We start from the raw sequence: 18,590 nt of genomic DNA on the forward strand, positions 1-18,590 counted from the left end.
TATACTACCTACTTTTCAGAATATTTAAGTAACAATGCTAAGAGGTGTTAAAAATAGGAAGATATTAAAGCTTCACCTGTTCTAAAAATAGCAGCAACAACAACAATGAACTATAAAAAAATGTATCCTGAGACAGTGTAAACCAGTGCTGTCCAGCATCAGTTGACTCTCTGGGATGAAATCAGAAGGAGTTTTTCCCTGTTTATTTTAATGGATCTGTGATTTTACTCCTTTTTCCTAGCAGTTGCTTTTGAAATTCCTACTTGCATACATTTAATTTTCTTTAAGTAGCACAGTATTTACCACAGCTGCATGTAGTAGCGTGAGCTGCACTCTTCAGATCAGGGCTGCATTTGCAATTAATTCACTGGTGACACACAATCATATTGTGGCACAGTAGAGCTAACAATCTCACCAATATGGCTTCTCACTGAGAAACAGTCCTGTAATGCCCTATAGGCATATTGCTCTTCTTCAGGCACTGGTAGAAGAAAATGATAAAATTTCTACTCAGTCACTTTCAAATCTAGTGAAAAGCAAATGCATTTGGACAGAAAGCCATTATAGAGTGCTGTAGAGAAACACACTGTTAGCAGAGCTTGGCTTGGTCCTTGTAAGTTTTAAAAGTGGTTTTCAGGAGAAGGGATTACAGGCAAAAAGCCTGAATATGAATATAGGTTACCTCTAACCCCAGAGTTGAATATAGGTTATTGCTATTTAAGAAATTGTTTACTTGAAGACTGAGCAGCTCTGTCAAAGTAACTGAATATATTTATAGTCTTTCCCTGTCCCATCAGATCTTGCAAATTGTATTTTCACTTTATGTCTAAGAGTCTGCTGAAAGTGACTCTGGATAGTGGGTTTCCTCCCTGTTTGCATCTGAAAAGTGATGTGTGCTGTGCTGATACAACAACACTGAGCAATTACAGTAACGACCCAATGCTTGAAAAGTTTTGTTACTGTCACCTGAGTTGGGAACTGCTTGAGATCAAAATACAAGTGTCTACATTTATGCAAAGTTTCGCTTTGAATAGAAGTTTAAAATAAATTGATCACATGTCAAAATCAGTGGTGCTTCCTGTAGTCAGACAAAACAGCTGACTGGAAAGATATACCAACTAGGAAATGTGTTTTGCAGAACTTCAGATTATGATATCTAGATCAGAAATGATGAACTGTAAGGATCCCTGCAAGGTTTTGTACTGCCAGAGATTTGCACAGGTGCTGACAATGCTTCACAAAATTAATTTGCTACTGGCCTCTGGAACAATTTGTTGTAGATGACCTTTACTGCTAAAGATGAAGACAAAGAAAGGACAGGAGATAAAGATGTGGAAATCAAAACTAAGGTCAAATGAAACTTGCTGAGCATTAGACTTTCAGGTCAGTGATAGGCTGGGAGTTGTTTTGTAGATAACAGTATATAACCATATGAGTCTATGTATGGAATTAGATGGACCTAGTAATTGTTCTAGCATTTGTCCTGCAAATTTGTTAACACAGTTGCTAAAGCAAATTTACATGTAATGCAAGTTATGTAAAAAGATCATCATCTTTGTACAGTGTTTCTGTTTAAACTCAAACATGCAAGAGGTTATTAGATATATTGAAATTTTTCCTTTTACCTGCCTGGTTCATGCATGTAAATTGTCAAATGTAAGGGGACTGGCACTCATTTCTAACAGTGTTTAATCATCTGCAGTAAGAGCAATATAATAATAATATAGATTATTTGCCTTTTTTTTTTTTTAGTCATGGGTCACTTGAGTTAATTTTAAAACTGTATATTAAAGTCAAGGTTTATTCACAACGAATTAGGCATTAGAAAAAAAAAACAAACAAACACAAAAACAAACAAACACGGATGGGTATGCACTGAGTTAATCATGTTTAAATAATCCCTTGCAGGTGAATGGGAACAGGCTGAATAAAACTTTAAAACTAACTCTCCATAAAGGCGTACTCTCAGCTTCTCAGCATTGCACATTATTATATCTCAGTCAAAACAAAAATTGCACCAAACTTTTTGCTATTGCACAGGTGAATCAGGTTAACTTTTAGAAACAATAGCAAATTTTCTGGCATTTAAAAAAAAATATCTTTGGGTGTGGATTGTACTACAGCAACTTCTGGTATAGCAATTTATGTTCAAGAACATGAGGGAAAACAGATTAAGAAAGCATTTTGTATATTGATATATATTGATATACATATCAATATATATATGTGTATGTTGATATATATTGATATATATACATATATTTGTATATATGTATTTTATATTTGTATATAAAAAAGAACATCCTACATATTATTTCATCACTAGTAGCTTTACTCATTAAGATGAAGCAGGTAAATTGTTACCTGTGGCTAAAGCAACTTAAACCAGAAGTCTATTATATATGTATTTGACTTTGTAAGAAGCAAGCTTCAGACTGCATTTGTCTTTTTTATCTCCATTAAACAGCAGTAGATGTATGAACAGAATCTAGAATCCTCCCCCACCAGAAAACAAACAAACCAACCAGCTTTTTCTACATAGAAAAATAACCTACACATTTTGCACTAGTTTTAATGTAACTGTATGTAAAAAAAAAAAAAAAAAAAAAAAAATTAATAACGAAAAAAAGCCCTCAAATTTACAAGACAAGGAGTTTTACTTTTATTCCGTGTTCAGTTATTGCTTTAATAGTCTCAGACTTTAGTGGCTGAATAAAAGTTCCCTCATCTGTTAAATCTATCTGCTTCATTGCTGCCTATCAGAATAAAATATTTTCAGTGATGGTCATGAAATTTAATCCTTTTTCTTCCTATCCTCTGAAATCTGGCTTAGAAGGCAATAGAGGGCAATAGTCTGTTATTACTACAATGCTGAATACACTATACAACTGTACATACTCTCTCTTAAGAGACTTTCATTGATAAATTAATTGTAATTAATAATAATGCATTGCTCTGTCTGCAAGTATCTAGGGATATTTAACTATAATGTTGCATACATTTCTGTTGGCCTCTAACTGAATACTCTTTAACATCTAAATACCAGAATTAACTGATCATTTTTGGTAGGAACATGTTAATATAATTGCTGGAAGTACCAGCATATAATAAAATGAGTTTCAGATGTTCATCTTATTGAATTAAGGAATTAAAGTTTAGTGTGAAAAACAGAGAAGACCTGAAAACTTTGCTCCACAGACCAGAAATTACCCTAGGTAGTTTACTCTAAGTAATTTCTGCTTTGGGCCAAACACATCACTTTTCTAGCACACAGATCAAGAAGGAAATCCACACTGCTTCTTCTCAAGGGCATCAGATGTACTGCCTGTCCTCTGCCCAGATTCTACATCTGAGACTTTCCCTAAAGTACAATTATCATGACGTGAAATTCCTACAACAATGCTAAAAAATTTGACAAAGGTATAAAATGAGTTTAAATATTTCAAGAACGTGAAATTACATACCAAGTGAAAAAGATTAAGGTGGCATAGAGATTTGAAAATATGGATAAGGATACACTATTATATCAATCTTGTGTGGTATATTAACATTTTCTGAGAGACCAGAGGAAATTATGAAATATGACTTGTAGTTTATACAGATGTAGAAATGACCCTTGCTATGACAGATCAAAAATAAAGAAAGTTTCATCCAGAATCAAAGTTAAAATACAATGGAGCTTATTTTAATGCATCAGCATATTTTTCTAACCTTATAAATGCTATCTAGACTTTTTTTTTTTTTCCAGAGAAGGGACTATTGCAAATTATGAATGTATTTTGTAAGAAATAAAATTTGATTTGCTAGAAGGCAAGCTAATCCTGAATTGATGTCTTGCATTATAAAATAAAAGTCTAGCAGTTTTCTGGGGTGAACATTAGGTAGCCACTTAATAACAACAACAACGTCTGCTTTCCTTTTTTTTTTAAAAAAAAAAAACACACGACCATTTAGAGAAATGTCAGGAAAGAAAGATAAACATTTCTGTATAAGATAGACATGTGCTAACCTGTGAAAGATAATTTGAGTAGTCAGCAAATCCCTACTGGCACAAACATGAGGAGACACTGGCCAGAAAAATCCGTCTGGTTTTCAGTATGTATAACACTTCTCTTATCAGGGAAATAAAAGTGTCTCTCACTAAAATCTTAGCTGTCATATTAGCATTATATCAGTGCCTGCTAGCAACTATGGTAAAAGACTGTTAAAGGTTTCCATTATAAATACTGTTTTTCTGAGAACTTCTACAACACTATAAAAAGTGACTCTGGGCAACAATACGGTGTATTATGTATCTGTTAGACCACATGTCTTCAGGCACTTATTTCTTAATTCCTCTACTTAGATAGATCTAAATGCTAACCTTGAAAAGCAAAGCTTAAGTGAAAGGGATGGGACAGAACCCTCAAGTCCTTGAGCACCAGGTACACAATGTGCAACTTGTGATCTGATCCCTCTTGCTGGGATGCAAGCCAGAATATGTAGTATCTCTGAATTCAAATACCTTTGAATTCAGTTGATTTAAGCAAACCATAGTTTAAAGACAGTGTTTATTTGGATTCATAGCTGATTTCATATACTTCAGTAAGAAAACTCTTCATGAGTACTCCTCCATGGTCATTTCTCCAGCTTTCTTTCATGTTCAAGAACAAGAACAAGCTATACTACTGAGAGACTGATCTAACTGAAATATTAACTGAAAGGGGAACATGACTGAAGGCCTTAAAAAATCGTAAAGAAGCTGGAAGAAAAAAACCACCAATACGACAAGTCTATATGGACTAAGATCCAAAAATGATGATGTCTGGAAACAGGGCAATATATAACGTGGAATGTGGAATAAAGAAAGAAGAGAAAAGGGAAATGGAAAAAGGGAAAGACAAAGAAGAAATGGGAAATTGCATGGCAAATATTAAAAAGAAATATATTAAAAACAGAGGAGGAATAACCTACTGTCTATCCAAACTTGTCCAAACCAGGAGGGTAAAAGTGAGACTAATCTGTTCTTTGACTGGTATTGCCAAATAAGCAGACATTAAAAATCTCATTTAGTATGTCCCCAAAGTACATGCCAAACACAAATAATAACATTGTTCCTAAAGACTGACATTTTTTTTCAGACTGAATTGAAATGCCATTTCATTGAATTTGCCATTGAACTTTTTAAACATTTTTGCCAGCTCTGTAGACAGTTAGAAACATAGAATTAATACTTCACAACAAAAGGCAAAATAGTGATCATAGTTTTACTTTTTGTTGTTTAAAAAAAAAAGGAAATATATCATCAAAAAACAAAAAACAAAAAACAAAAAACACACACAACAAAACAGACAACATTAACCATCTGTGTGCATTAGTAACTATTGGTGTTGCTTCTGCAAGTATTTTGAATCACCACCTTGCTTTCATTTCCACCAAAGCTGTTGGAGTTCAGTAGCTCAGTATCTCTGCAAACAGGATCATAAATCAGTACAAGTAACTAATAACCATTAAAAAAAGACAGAAAAAAAAAAAAAAAAAAAAAAAAAAGGAAAATGAAAAGGAAAAGGGAAAAAAGGAAAAAGATTTCTATTGGCATAGTACGTAGCAATATCAAGGCGGACAAGACTGTGCTCACCTAAGTATCACTAGGCTGTAAGAAATAATTGGTAGTAGCCTTCCAAAGAGCCCTAAGTAAGGCTGAAGAAAAGTGCACGTTCTTAGTTTAATGCTTTGGTCTCATCTACATAGAAGCAGGAAGCTAGTGACTGGATGGATGAATTTTGCCTGAGAAAGGGAGAAGGACACTTCAACGCTAACAAGACAGAGAAGATTTTCATGAAAGAAGAGGACAAAAAATTCATTAACATTTCACAAGTGGCAAATGCTTAGCTCAATAAGAAGCAATACTTCCAGTGAGCAAACCGGTCTACTTTAATCTACCATATCGCCACCCTGGAATTTCTTTCCATTATTTCTCAGTAATTAATATATATGATATAGATGAAATTAATCTTGAATTTCTGTGTATACATTTATGCAACTTAAAAACACAATAAAGACTAAGGAGCAGAACAAATGCCTTACAAATGCATTAATCATAAAAAGTACATTTAAAAAAGAAAGTAGGGAAATTTAGCATCTACTGTACAAAAAAATATATATATATATATATAATCTTTTCTCTTTTATTTTTCCTGAAGTAACCAAGAACTGCTTCTAAATTTAGGGCAGTTCCAATTAGTTTCCCACTCTATCTCTCATATTAATAACAATTTCATAACTGTTAAAAGGTATTCTATTTTATCCACTATTCTATTCCAAAACTTAATTCAATTCAGTGTGAAAATTAACTAAGAATACCTAGCATACATATAATCTATAAAGCTCAGCAGTTTTAAAGAGAACACTAATTCCATTCTTCCCATTTTAAGAAAGGAAACAATAAAGAAACACAGAGGTTAAGTGATTTGCCCAAGGTCAAATATATCAACAGAAGAGAAGTCAGAAGTTCATAGATTAGTGGACTTTGTATTAATTAGCATTACATTGACGTATTTTGTAAAACTGCAGGTAAAGATTGCTTGCTGTGTAATAATGTATCCTAATAACTCTCTGTGGGAATATCCCCTTGAAGGAGAAAAGGAATAGTAACAAATCATTAGAATACGATAGTGTTCACTGAAGAGTTGTTAGACAATTCACAGGTGGAACAGCTTATTGACTTGTGGTGGTACATTCTCCTCACCTAGAATTGCAAAGGTACGGTGAGCAAGAGGATGTAAAATGCAGTGCAAATACATATAAATAAGAAGTTCAATCCAAGATGTAAAAAACCACAGTCTTTGAGATTGATGTGCATATTAAGCAAGTCAGTATAAACTATAAAGATCTCAAGAGTGGATCTTGAATAAATATAATGTACTTAGCAAGAGTAAAGATGGCTTTTGTAAAGGCAATTTCTACTTTGGAGACCTACAGAAATACTTCATTTTGTTGAACAGACATATGAATGCAAGTGATTTGGTTGGCTGGAGTTACTCATTTGGAGTTTACCTTGGATTGGCAAAAGGTGTTTGCTAAAGTTTCTCAACAAAGGCTATTAAAAATCAACAATAAGGGGGTACAAATGAAGGCATGTGGAAGAGATAGCTCTAAGGCTAGAGAGTAGGAATAATTGTCCAGTTCCTGCAAACAAGAAACATTGCCACAGGACTTTTGCAAAGTCCAGTGTTGGATCAACATTCAAGTGCTGGTTCAACATTCATAAATGCCTGGGAAAGGGAATGAAAGTTGGAGAGATATGTTTCTTCTCATGGAGTTGTTGGGGAAGCAAGGACAGAGACAGACAGTAAGAATACCAGAAACAACTTGCAAGACTGAGTGACAAGGCAATACAATAGCAGATTAAATGCCATGTAAATAAATGTAAAGTGATACCCAAGGTGGAAGAAAAAAAAAAAAACAAACAAACAACAAAAAAAAACACATATGTTCATACATTGCCTACAACACTTGCTTGGAGTTTTTAAGTACCATGCAGAAATGAGCCAATAGTTCCATAAGAGTTCAACATCAGTAGTCAGTAAGAAACTGAGAAGAAATGCAGGAGAAATCATTCTGAAATGATATAAACCTTAAGAACCTGTCACACTTTGAAACCCACCATCTAGCTTACAAGTAGCAGAGTAGTATACTTCTCTTGACAAGATCTCCTAGGAGGGATATAGTTGATGCTCCCAAATCAGTGGTGGTATAGAGGGAATGGATAGACATTGACTGCTTACTGTTCTTCCAGTTCAAAACAATCTAATACAATGCAGATTCATGTGAAGCTAGACAAAACTGTATTAAAAATAAAGATTAGTTCTTTATGCACACATTGAAGAGTGAAGCAGACCTGTTCAACTTACTGTCAAAGGACACCTGTGAAGTTTACACAGGTTTATGGGAATAGATTTGTGGAAGAGAAAACCAACAAAATCCTATCTCTTATAAACAACCTTGATCTGATGGAAATTCTTCAGCTAAAACTGTTGGAGTCTGAGAGAGTGTCTGTAGTAATATCATGTAATTCTTACTCTTCCTGTTTTCTAGAAATACACTTGTCACTGCCCAGAGACAGGATGCATAGCCAGATGACTCTTGGCAGTTATTGTGCTACATGTTTACTACTCATTATTTTTGTGCAGCTCCCTGACCCAGGCATGGATGCTGTCCAGGCATCTAGGTTTTCTTGATGAGTGACATATGGGAAATACTTGTTTCTCAGTTTTGGGTTCCTCTTGGAGGGTATAAGGGAAGAATGATCATAAAATGTAGGTGTTGAAGTACTTCACTTACAAACAGACACCTCCTTTATTGGATAAGGTATGAAGAGTCAGGTTTTTTTATTTTTTTATTTTTTTTTTTTTTGAGGATTGTTAGATACCTTTTGCACTATCACGGCCATGCAGAATCTTGCTTCACATGCTAAATTATACGTGGATCAGGAGACAAGTGCAAACATGGAATCTCTGTGAAAAGTTAACAAGAGTCTCCCAATGTGCATTGCCCTTTGCCATTGCAAAATACCTCTTGGCAACAATCAGAATACCAATCAGATCAAACACAACCTGCTCTAAAGCTTTTCAAATGAAACAACATGGCTTTATAATAGTGTTGAGTAGTAACACTTATTTAATATGTACATTAATTATTGCTGAATTATAATGGAGTTCCTAAAAAGATGTATAATGTTCACATTAATACTAAATGAATTCATTATGATCAGTGTAATTACAATGAATACTAACTAAATTAATGGCAGTTAGACAAGTTAGAAAAAGTGTCACCCATTTACTTGACATGTTCCAGCCTGAATTTATTTTGGCGTTGCATGTATAATAGTAGTGTGAATAATAAAAGAGTGTGTTTAGCAGTTTTTTAGTATCATTGAACAACTAATTATTTTACTGTATGTTGTTTTATAAGCATATATATATATACACACACACAAAACACATCTGTACTATCTGAAATGCATAAAGATAGCGAAGCTTCAAGTCAGTCCTATGCTTCTGCTTGGATTTAGCTCCAGGCACCGTATATACATAGGAAGTCCTAGATGCATATGCAGAAAAATGGGTAATCAGGAATTAGACTATGTGCTGCTCTGCCCCAGTTCTGCTCTCCAGTATTCATTCTGTTGTGGGCTCTACAGATCATCCAATAGAATACAGAATGTCCAGGCAGAGCCTGATGCCAGGTGGTATGTTTAGCATGTTTCTGCATTTATATTTCTTGACCTGTTGGCCTAAGCCTCACATAAGCTATTCTTGCCTATGGCAAAAGAAATTTTTCCCGGGGATTCTGTCTGTAGCCACATGCCAGATGTCTCATGGGCTCTTACAGAGCAATTGTGCATCAGTTTTCAAGGAAGTAGTACTGGAACCCAGTTTTGTCTATAGAAACAGCAAAGAAATGAAATTTTAGCAATTTCGGGAAAATAAAATAAAATGTGAAACCTAATTTGAGAGGAGGAATAAAAAGAGTTACTTACAATGCACTTTTCAATCAAAGGAATGTAATTTTGCTGCCATCTGTAAGAGCAAAAAAAAAAAAAAACAACAAAGAAATATGATTTCACAAAGCTCACAGAAATAAGGAAATTTTACATACAACTCTACAGAGTATAATTAGATGTTACATTACTATTAGGCTAATAAAATATTGGCATATTTTTTCTTCACTCTGATGCATGGGTAATGTCATCAACTGGATACATTCCTTTGCATTCTGTTATCTTACATGGCATAAACTGAAAAAATCATTCATTACTTTGTCAATGGAAGAGCAAATGGTGGATTAGTAGGGCAAATGAGGACTGAAAAAGCTGCCAAACACTTAACAAACCATCAAAAATAGCTTGAGTCTTTGTTCACTTAACAGAAGATACGAAGAAAAATCCTATCACCCTTTAACTTTTCTTGTACTTTTTTGCATTGTATTTCAGAGGAAGATGAACTGTAGCCTTCCGGCAATCACTAATGCGGTGTTTGTATTCCGTGTTGACATTATCCACTTGGGTGCTGCACTGAGGCTGCATGGGCTATTTTGACACTGCATCCAGATGCTCCAATTTTGCTTCAGTGACTCAGAGCACAGCCAAAATGCCTTAAAGCAATGTTCAAAGGGTTAGGTCTTGATGAACCATTAAAGTACTCAGAAGTGTTTCTAAACATCTCTGGAGCTGAAGTGACTTAAGTGGCCTTGGTGTGACACCCAGGCAGGGAATAATTAATAGAAAGATTAAGTCCTGCTATAGGTAGCTGTGCTTCAGGTGATTGTTGATTTTACCTTATTTTTTTTTTTGTGAAAAAATAAAGAATAAAGTGAAAGTACAAAAGAGAAAACACCTTGATTTTACTGGCAGCATATCAGTTCTACAAAGAACAAATCTTTTGTCTGCTTTGCATAATCCAAATGGAAAGATCTAGTGAGAAATATTTGATTAAAAGTTGCACTTGTCATATTTACTGCATTGAGACCTAATCAATTTTCTGTTTCAGCAGGAATACAAAACCAGACTTTTATTTTTCTTTTTTCTCTGAATGAAGGGACCTCCTGTACAATCTAAGTATAGTTTGATCCAAAATATGTATTGACATAGTTGAGTGGTACATATCTGAAAACTAAAAAGTCAATCACTGAGGTTTACTATTCCAATTAGCAAATATTTAGAGGATTGGAGAACAATTTTGCACAGCATCATTCATTTAATTAGAGATTAATTATATCTACTAAATAACAGAAAGGAAATCAGAAAAATACGTAAAGTTTCAACACAAGCTTGAAGCTAGAAGCACCTATCTAATGTTAACTAAGCCAAACTACACATTTTCTAAAACTTTCTTACCAATGGACATAGAGGATTACAATTTAATATATGCTCAATGTGGGTTAATATAGGCTCAATGTGAAAAAGCATGCTTTATATATATATAATATTTCACAGTTTTATATCTTATTTTTTCTTGGTTTTGGAGTTTCCTGAATATCAGTTTTGGTCTAGTCTGACAGTAGGTGAAATAAGAAAGCAGTTTCAAATGGCAAGTGTGAGTGAAGAAGATTCTTAACCAAGTTACAATAGCTCAAGCCTGGAGTGTGTCAGAGGAGATGGATTTAGCACAGCATATGTACAGTATGCCAGAAGAGAGTTAACTGTGGAAAATCCTGAAAGAGACATGTTGAGACAACTGAACAACTGAACTGAACAAGGATATCCTGAAAGAAACTTTCTTAAAAAAATCACTGCCAAAATTCACTTTTTGATCCCTCCAGCACCTGTTCTGTTGTATTTCTCTTATCTCTTTGCATCCAGCTGCTGCTACCAGTTAGCTCCCTTACTGGGCTGAACGGGCACTACAAAAACCCAATGATGCCCTACTTGCTTGCCCTGCCGATTTCACAGATGGGTCAGATGCTTCCACAACACTTTCAGTGCAGAAGTTGTCCAGCTGCACTTCATATTGCTTTTGCTTTATGGGAATGGATAATCACTCTAAAGGTTTAGTTTTTAGGTTGTTATATATGCCTTTTTAATTTTGTGAAATACATACTGAGAAGATTCTTAGATAACTACATAAAGAACATGTACGAGAATTGCGATTACTAATTTTATTAACACTGTGCTTAAATGCTCATTAAATCAAAGGGGATAGAGGTGGGAAGAAAGAAATAAAGATTGCTTGCATTTTATAATTGTTTTCACCAGTGCAGTTCAGAAGACATTTTCAGTTTTGAAAATAAAACATTTGCTGAAATGTACTAATCAGAACAGAAAATAGTTGTAGCTTTATGGAATGAGAAAGTCCAGGATTATAGAGAATGCATTTAGTTAAAAATAGAATTCAGAATGTTTTATGGACAATAGTTTCAATAGGACAGTGACCTATAAAAATCCAACATACTATATATCCTCTGGCAAAAAAGTCAACAAACAACAAATTAATAATTGGCAAATACAACAGACTCCTCCAGCAAGAATGTTGATTTCTTTAGGGTTTCTGGTTATAAGGTCTTTCAGAAAAAAAATTACTGCATTATTTTGGGAGAACTGGAATGCATAAGAGCAACTCATGAGACTAATGGTCCCTGTTATCATTTAATAAAAGAGCATCAGAAATGCAACAGCTCTATTATATATTTCAGGAAAATCTGGTTTACATGTAGGGCATCAGAGATGCCTAAAATACCTACTGTGGCATAACCACCTTCCACAGCAGATCTAGGCTACTAAGTTTCCTTCCCTCATGAAAAGTGTAGTGGATCTTTGTGAGTATGTATAATCAGAAAAGGAAAGATTTTCTTCATTTTCTGAGGGAAACTTCTTAAAGGGAAAAGAAACACAGTCATGGAGCTTTAGTAGGTTTGGCTTTGTTCTTTGGATTATGTCTTGATCTTTCTTGTTTGCTCTTGAAGACGGAAGTGTCTATGTTCTTGACCATTCATTCACTGCTGTAAAGAAAAAGCTTGGGAAATCAAGAAAAAAGAAAAAAAAAAAAAAAGAAAAAAAAAAAAAAAAAGCCTTCTTTTTAGCAGAGTTAGCTGAAAGTTTCCAAAGATGGCACACTTCACCATTCTTATTCCTTCACCACCCCCCTAAAGGAGGGTAATCATTCACTGAATTAAGCCTCAGAAAGTCTGGGTTTCATAACTGGTACTAGCAGATTTTCCTTGTGACTTTGGACATATTTGCAATATTGAACAACTATTTCTGTAACTGCAGACTGCTCCTGAAAGATTTTCTTGCAAGTGATCAATACATGACCTTTGCCTAAAAGATTTTGCTGGCTCATTTTTTCCCCCCATTAAAAATATAGCTATACTTTTTGGGACTTTCTCTCATATTCTGTAGCAATGTACACTGCAAAGAAAGATGTCTCAGGATTAATAAACAGGCAGCACCTTTTTTTTTTTTCCTTGTTTGTATTGATCTTTGTGTCTGAGCTTAAATTAGCACACTCATGTAGATAGCAGCTTCTACTAAACCCTCTTAATGACAGCATGTTAGTTCAGTACAGGTCCTTGAAGTATGAAATGTTAGGGAATACAGAAGCATATACAGCAGAACTTGGTGTATGATTTTTTATTTTTATTTTTTTTTCAGTTAAATGCTTTAACAAAACAGGTACTGAAAGATAATTTTTTCCCCCCTAAACCATCCCTTTCCAACTTAACTAATATTTTGCCAAATAAAAAACATGCTTAGATTTCATTATGGACTAACTAATAAATAATCTGGAAATATTTAGGGGAAAAAAATGTGGAGAAGAATTATCACCGTTCTTAAAAACAGTATTTTTGTCCAACAAGCAATACATACACTTGTCAGAGACACAGGGAACTCTGCAGAAGCCATTTAAACACAAAACCAAAGAACTGGAAATGAAAGATTAGGTTTACACACTCTTTGTAAATCATTCATGGAAGTAAAGGGAATCCCCCCTCTCTTCATTTATTCAATAGCTCCGTGGTTAGGGCCTCATCTGATATACAATGTGGGACAATCAGGTTCAAGTCCCTCTTTGTTCGTGTGTTCTTGAACCCACATTTTCACTTTCCCAGAAGAGTTCTTAAACCAGTAAGAAATCTGTAATTGGCTTCTCTTGATCCCCATGGAAAAGCTGTTCTGCATGGATTATTTAAATACTGAGTCAAAGAGCAAGAATGACTCTTTGGTCTGGCAGTTAAAGCATTCACTTGGGAGGCACACAGCTAGGTCAAAGTAGCAGTTCAAATAGCTCAGGTGAGAGCATACAACTGCAGAATATCCAGTGCCTGGGTGATTCCCCTAGAAGGTGGGAAATAAGGGTTTAAATCTCAGTCAGGGGAAAGGAGTTGAAACCTAGTCTCCTATATATAGGAGTCACTGCATTAAAAACATACGGTGAGTTCTGCAGCTTTGTGGGGGCAGAGGTGAGTGGGTGGAAAGGGGAAGAAGATGAAAAAGAGAAACAGTTGTTGTCTCCTCCCTGAAGTTTTGTGATTCTATTTCCTTTTCCAAAAAGGAAAATAAAAGTCATTCCAAATTCAATCTACGTTTTGAAAAAATATATATATTTACTTTTTTTTTCCTTTTTTCCTCTTTTATTTTTTTATATTTTTTTTAATTTTAGTCATCCCTTTATTCACCAGACATGTATCCAGATATTTGATGTAAAAACATTATCCACCATGCAGGCTCAGATTAGATTAAAGATTTGAATTAAAGATTTTTGCATCATGGATAAATCCCCTTCCCTCCCCACTGGTGTTTTTTTTGTCTTGTTTTGTTTTTTTTGTTTGTTTGTTTTTTGGCTCTTGAGTTGGATATTTCTCTTAATATATGTATGTAATAAACACTAATAACCCACGTGGAGCTAGGATTGACTGCCATTTAAGAACTGTATTACAAATGACATTCTCAGAACTAGCAGAGGGAGAGGATGATACTATACTGGAAAGCATATTAAGTTAAGATTTCCGATAGTGCAGAGTATATTCATCATACTTTTTAGCATATGAGAAAGAAATGGTCATAGTCTTTCTTTTTTGAGATAGCATCTGGACACAGAGAAATCAGTATAGTTCATCTGGCAATACGAGCTTTGAATTTCTATGATATCGTGGTTGTAAGCCTCCTATTTGAATGCAGTATTTTGTATTTAATTTATTATATACTGCCTGAAGCACATATGAGTCTGTTTTATGAGGAAATAAATCACTACATCAAATAACAGAAAAGTATACCTGAATTCCTGACTACTAGCCTTCAGCTCTGACTTGAGAATTCATTTGCTTTCCTGAAGATTAGATACAGATTGTTGTTGTTGTTGTTTAAATTTGAACAAGGCATAATTCACTTATGGTATTTAAATCTTATTTTTCTTTCACTGTCACTATTTCACTCCTAAAACCTTCGTGTTTTTCTGACAGCATTCAGAAGCTCCAGGGATATCAATGACAAGTTAACTGGATGTAAATCTTTCAAACAGAAAGTGGGTTTCAACAGCAAAAGGCTGGTAAAGCTGCAATGTTAAGCTAGAAATATGACATGGCTTTGGTTAAAGGAACATTTTCAGCTTTTTACAATTGCATCAATAACTTAACTTGATGGTTATATAAAAGTTACATATTCAAAAATATTCAGTCTTAGGCCAACATTTTACAATATTAATCCTTGCTTGTGTGCATATGTATATAACACATACAAGTCACTACGTACTCCTGAACAAGAACATTAGAACAGGCTGCTGCATTCACATAGCATTTATTTTTCTTTTTTATTTTTTAATAGCTGTGCATGAAAAAATAACATTTTTTTTTTCCATTTGCCTCTTAGGAACAAGGGAAAATTATTATTTTATTTATTTTTTCCCAGTCTAGCTTTTTTACCAATGAAGATGCCCATTTGGATAAGTTGTGCTTCTTATAGGAATTCATAATTCCTAAGTTTCCAGTGTCCCATTCCTTCCCACCCCATCTGAATACAAAAGAACATTTTTACTTTAGAAAGCTCAAGCACTTTTCAATTAAAACTTCTCAGTCTGAGCAGGAGAGAAGGAAGTTTGTGTGGGTAATTGCTAATTTTTAACTGACTCCAATAAAAATAGTCAGTTAATAAAAAGAGCCAGTTGACTGCCTGCTTAATATAATTCTGCTTTGATGTGACAAATTAAGATCTGAAATGGAAAACGAAGACATTGATAAATGGTGTAAATCAAGTCTCTATTCATAAAATGTATGGTGTTTCTTTCTCAAAGATGTTCATAGGATATTCAATGAAAAAGAATAGGTACTAGGGGAAAGTCCTTCCTCGTGACTAAGAGGTGTAGCAAGTGTCACTATCAAAATCTGTGGAACTTTTTTTTTTTTTTTTTAGGTTTTATTGGTTATTGTAACAGGCAACTGAGTATTGATAGACACACAGTATAAAGCTGCTTTCATATAAACAATAACTTGGCACATTTGTAGAATTTTGCCTTTCAATTATATAACAAATATTTCACAAAAGAAAAATATGGCCAAAGAGCATTTAACTACTTTTTAAGTATGCTATGGATTAAAATGTAGGAAAAAAAATCTTATGGTGTTATTCATAAATACACATAAAATGAAAAGATGCTAATGTTGTCAAGCAAACTTGAAAAAGAATCAGGATTCCCTAACTACTTTTATAAAACAGTTCTATGGCTATGCAGCAGTTACAATTTAAAATGTAAATATATAGATCTTTCAGTTTCAGAATTGTGTTAGTTTAATATACAGATGTAATATCTCCAGAACTGCTGTATGATATTCTTAACCTGCTCAGTTGGTAATTTACCTTAACTCACTTTAATTTCAGCATCACTGGGAAGAAAGCATTAATAGAAAACTCGAGTGCCAATGCAACTTCCAGTATAAAGAAGAAAGGTTACCACTCAATCCTCTATGATCAGGATTGGACACATGAAATAATTGGGAATAAAACTATTTATATAACCACATTTACATGTCTGATGTAGACTATTTCCACTACATAACACAACAAAATGCTATATTGCTTTTGTTGTTTTTTTTTTTTTAGCTCTGAAAAAGAAATGGATAAAGTAAAAAATTAAGTGTTGATATTAAGAAGTGCAGCTTTTTTGCAGAAATTGGGTCAGAATTAAGAGAGTGATTCTTAATAACTAAAAAATAATTAGAGAAAAAATAATTAAGTCAAAGCTAATATGATAAGTAGCTTGATGCTATACTACACCCTGTTCTTGTCCAAAATTGTTCACTAATTTACATAAGAACAGAAAAGTAACTAAATTGTTTCTGGGTTATTGGTCTTTTAATCTTGTATATTAATTCAGGTAATGTACCACTACAACTAGTTTCCATTTAATTATTTTTATTTATGTACCATTAAGCTCAATTTTCCTTATTTCTTTTGCAGATAGAGAAAAAAAAAAAAAAAAAAAAAAAAAAAAAGAGGATGAATCCACTGTATTTGTGTTGTCATCTCATTTCCAGTCCTCATAAGGCCTTTTTTCCATTCTGACGAGAGAAACTTTCACATTCTTTAAACTCAATTTTTATTTCTTTAATTAGGAGCTTCTATAAGGACCTTTTCAGTGAACTCTTCACATTTTCATATACTTCTGCTTCACTACTCTAGCTGATTGTTTTGGAGTTTGAGCAGAACACATGCCTGATCTGCAAGAAAGCCACTTTCAAGGTCTTTCATATTCTGCCATAATCCCCCAGTAATTACAAAGGCTCTCTTTGCAACAATAAGCAAGTCTGAGAGGAGTTCTATGGCTCTGCATCACACATTAAATTGCACTTGGACATTTCAGCTGAATTTTCTTCCCTTGAGCCTGAAACTTGCATATAAAAACTGCAAGATGCCAAAACACAAGAACTGAAAGGTTATGATGATGGTAACTGTGTCTATACAAAGCATTGATTAAATGAAATACAAAATACAGCTTGGATAAAGGCTTTACTTTAGAAGCAGTTAAGTCCTCATTAGAAAAGCAAAGTTGACAGAGCTTAAAAACACTTATTTTATAGCTGATAACCATTAATCATCTTTACTGACTTTTTTTCTCCCCTAGGATTTTAACAGTGCTTTTCATTGCTCCTCAGTAATTACTCATACTTATAAAATTTTTATTTTTAGGGAAAATGGGTCTTTCTATCAAAGAGAAAGATCTTGCTAGATTTGTGACTTATCTGCAGCTATTACTTGAGGTATATGACCCATGAGCTCTCAGAAGTCAGCTTTCCAGTTACTGTGCATACATAGAAGAAAAAAGTATAATACCTATCTTGACAAATAAAAACCTTGTTTGCTCTATTATCTTTTTCTTTCTTGGAGTTTTCTCTGCCTCTTGCATGTTGGTCAAGAATATACTTGTGTTTTCTTTTTGGATTTTCAAAGGGCTACACCAAGTTCCATCTGTAGCTCAAAAGAAAAACAATAAGGGTCCACAGGAAAGTAAACCACTCCCATACCTCTGATCTCACCTTGGCCTAAAGAGCTGTAAAAAAGAAGAAACAGCTTTATGTAGTTTGCCACCAATGTAACTGGCCTGAACTATGTTAAATGATGTGGTGGGATGAGAATACTCTAGTGTGAAAATGGTCTGATAATGACCTCTGCTTTTGGGAGGGAACCCATAATCAATCTTCTTTAACAGGCTGTGACACTGTTTTATGGTGCTGTGTCACTATACAAAACACCTTCTCTTGCCCTGTTACCATAACTTGGCCTGCTTAATACATTATTCTATGTTTCTCACAGTGTAGAGGAATATTCCCTGCAAACAACGCAGGAAGCCAGTATCAACTGGCAGAGGAAACCAGACTATTGAATGGTGCAAAGGAGTTTCCACTAATTTCACCAGTGAACAACTTAAAGAAAATCAAACATATTTTTCCTCATTTTTTTTCACTTAAGTTTTCACTGGAAAACTTAACACAGCTGCCACTCACAGAAACAAGGAGAAAGCTACTGATAAGCCTGAAAATTATTTCACCTCTATCGTCCCCAGAACTCCCCAATCTCTTGGGGAGATTACTGGTAGGTATTTTTCTGTCTCTCTTGATGAAAC

Source organism: Aythya marila, assembly GCF_965140915.1.
Source record: "Aythya marila genome assembly, chromosome: 4".
In the NCBI taxonomy this organism is placed as follows: Eukaryota; Metazoa; Chordata; class Aves; order Anseriformes; family Anatidae; genus Aythya; species Aythya marila.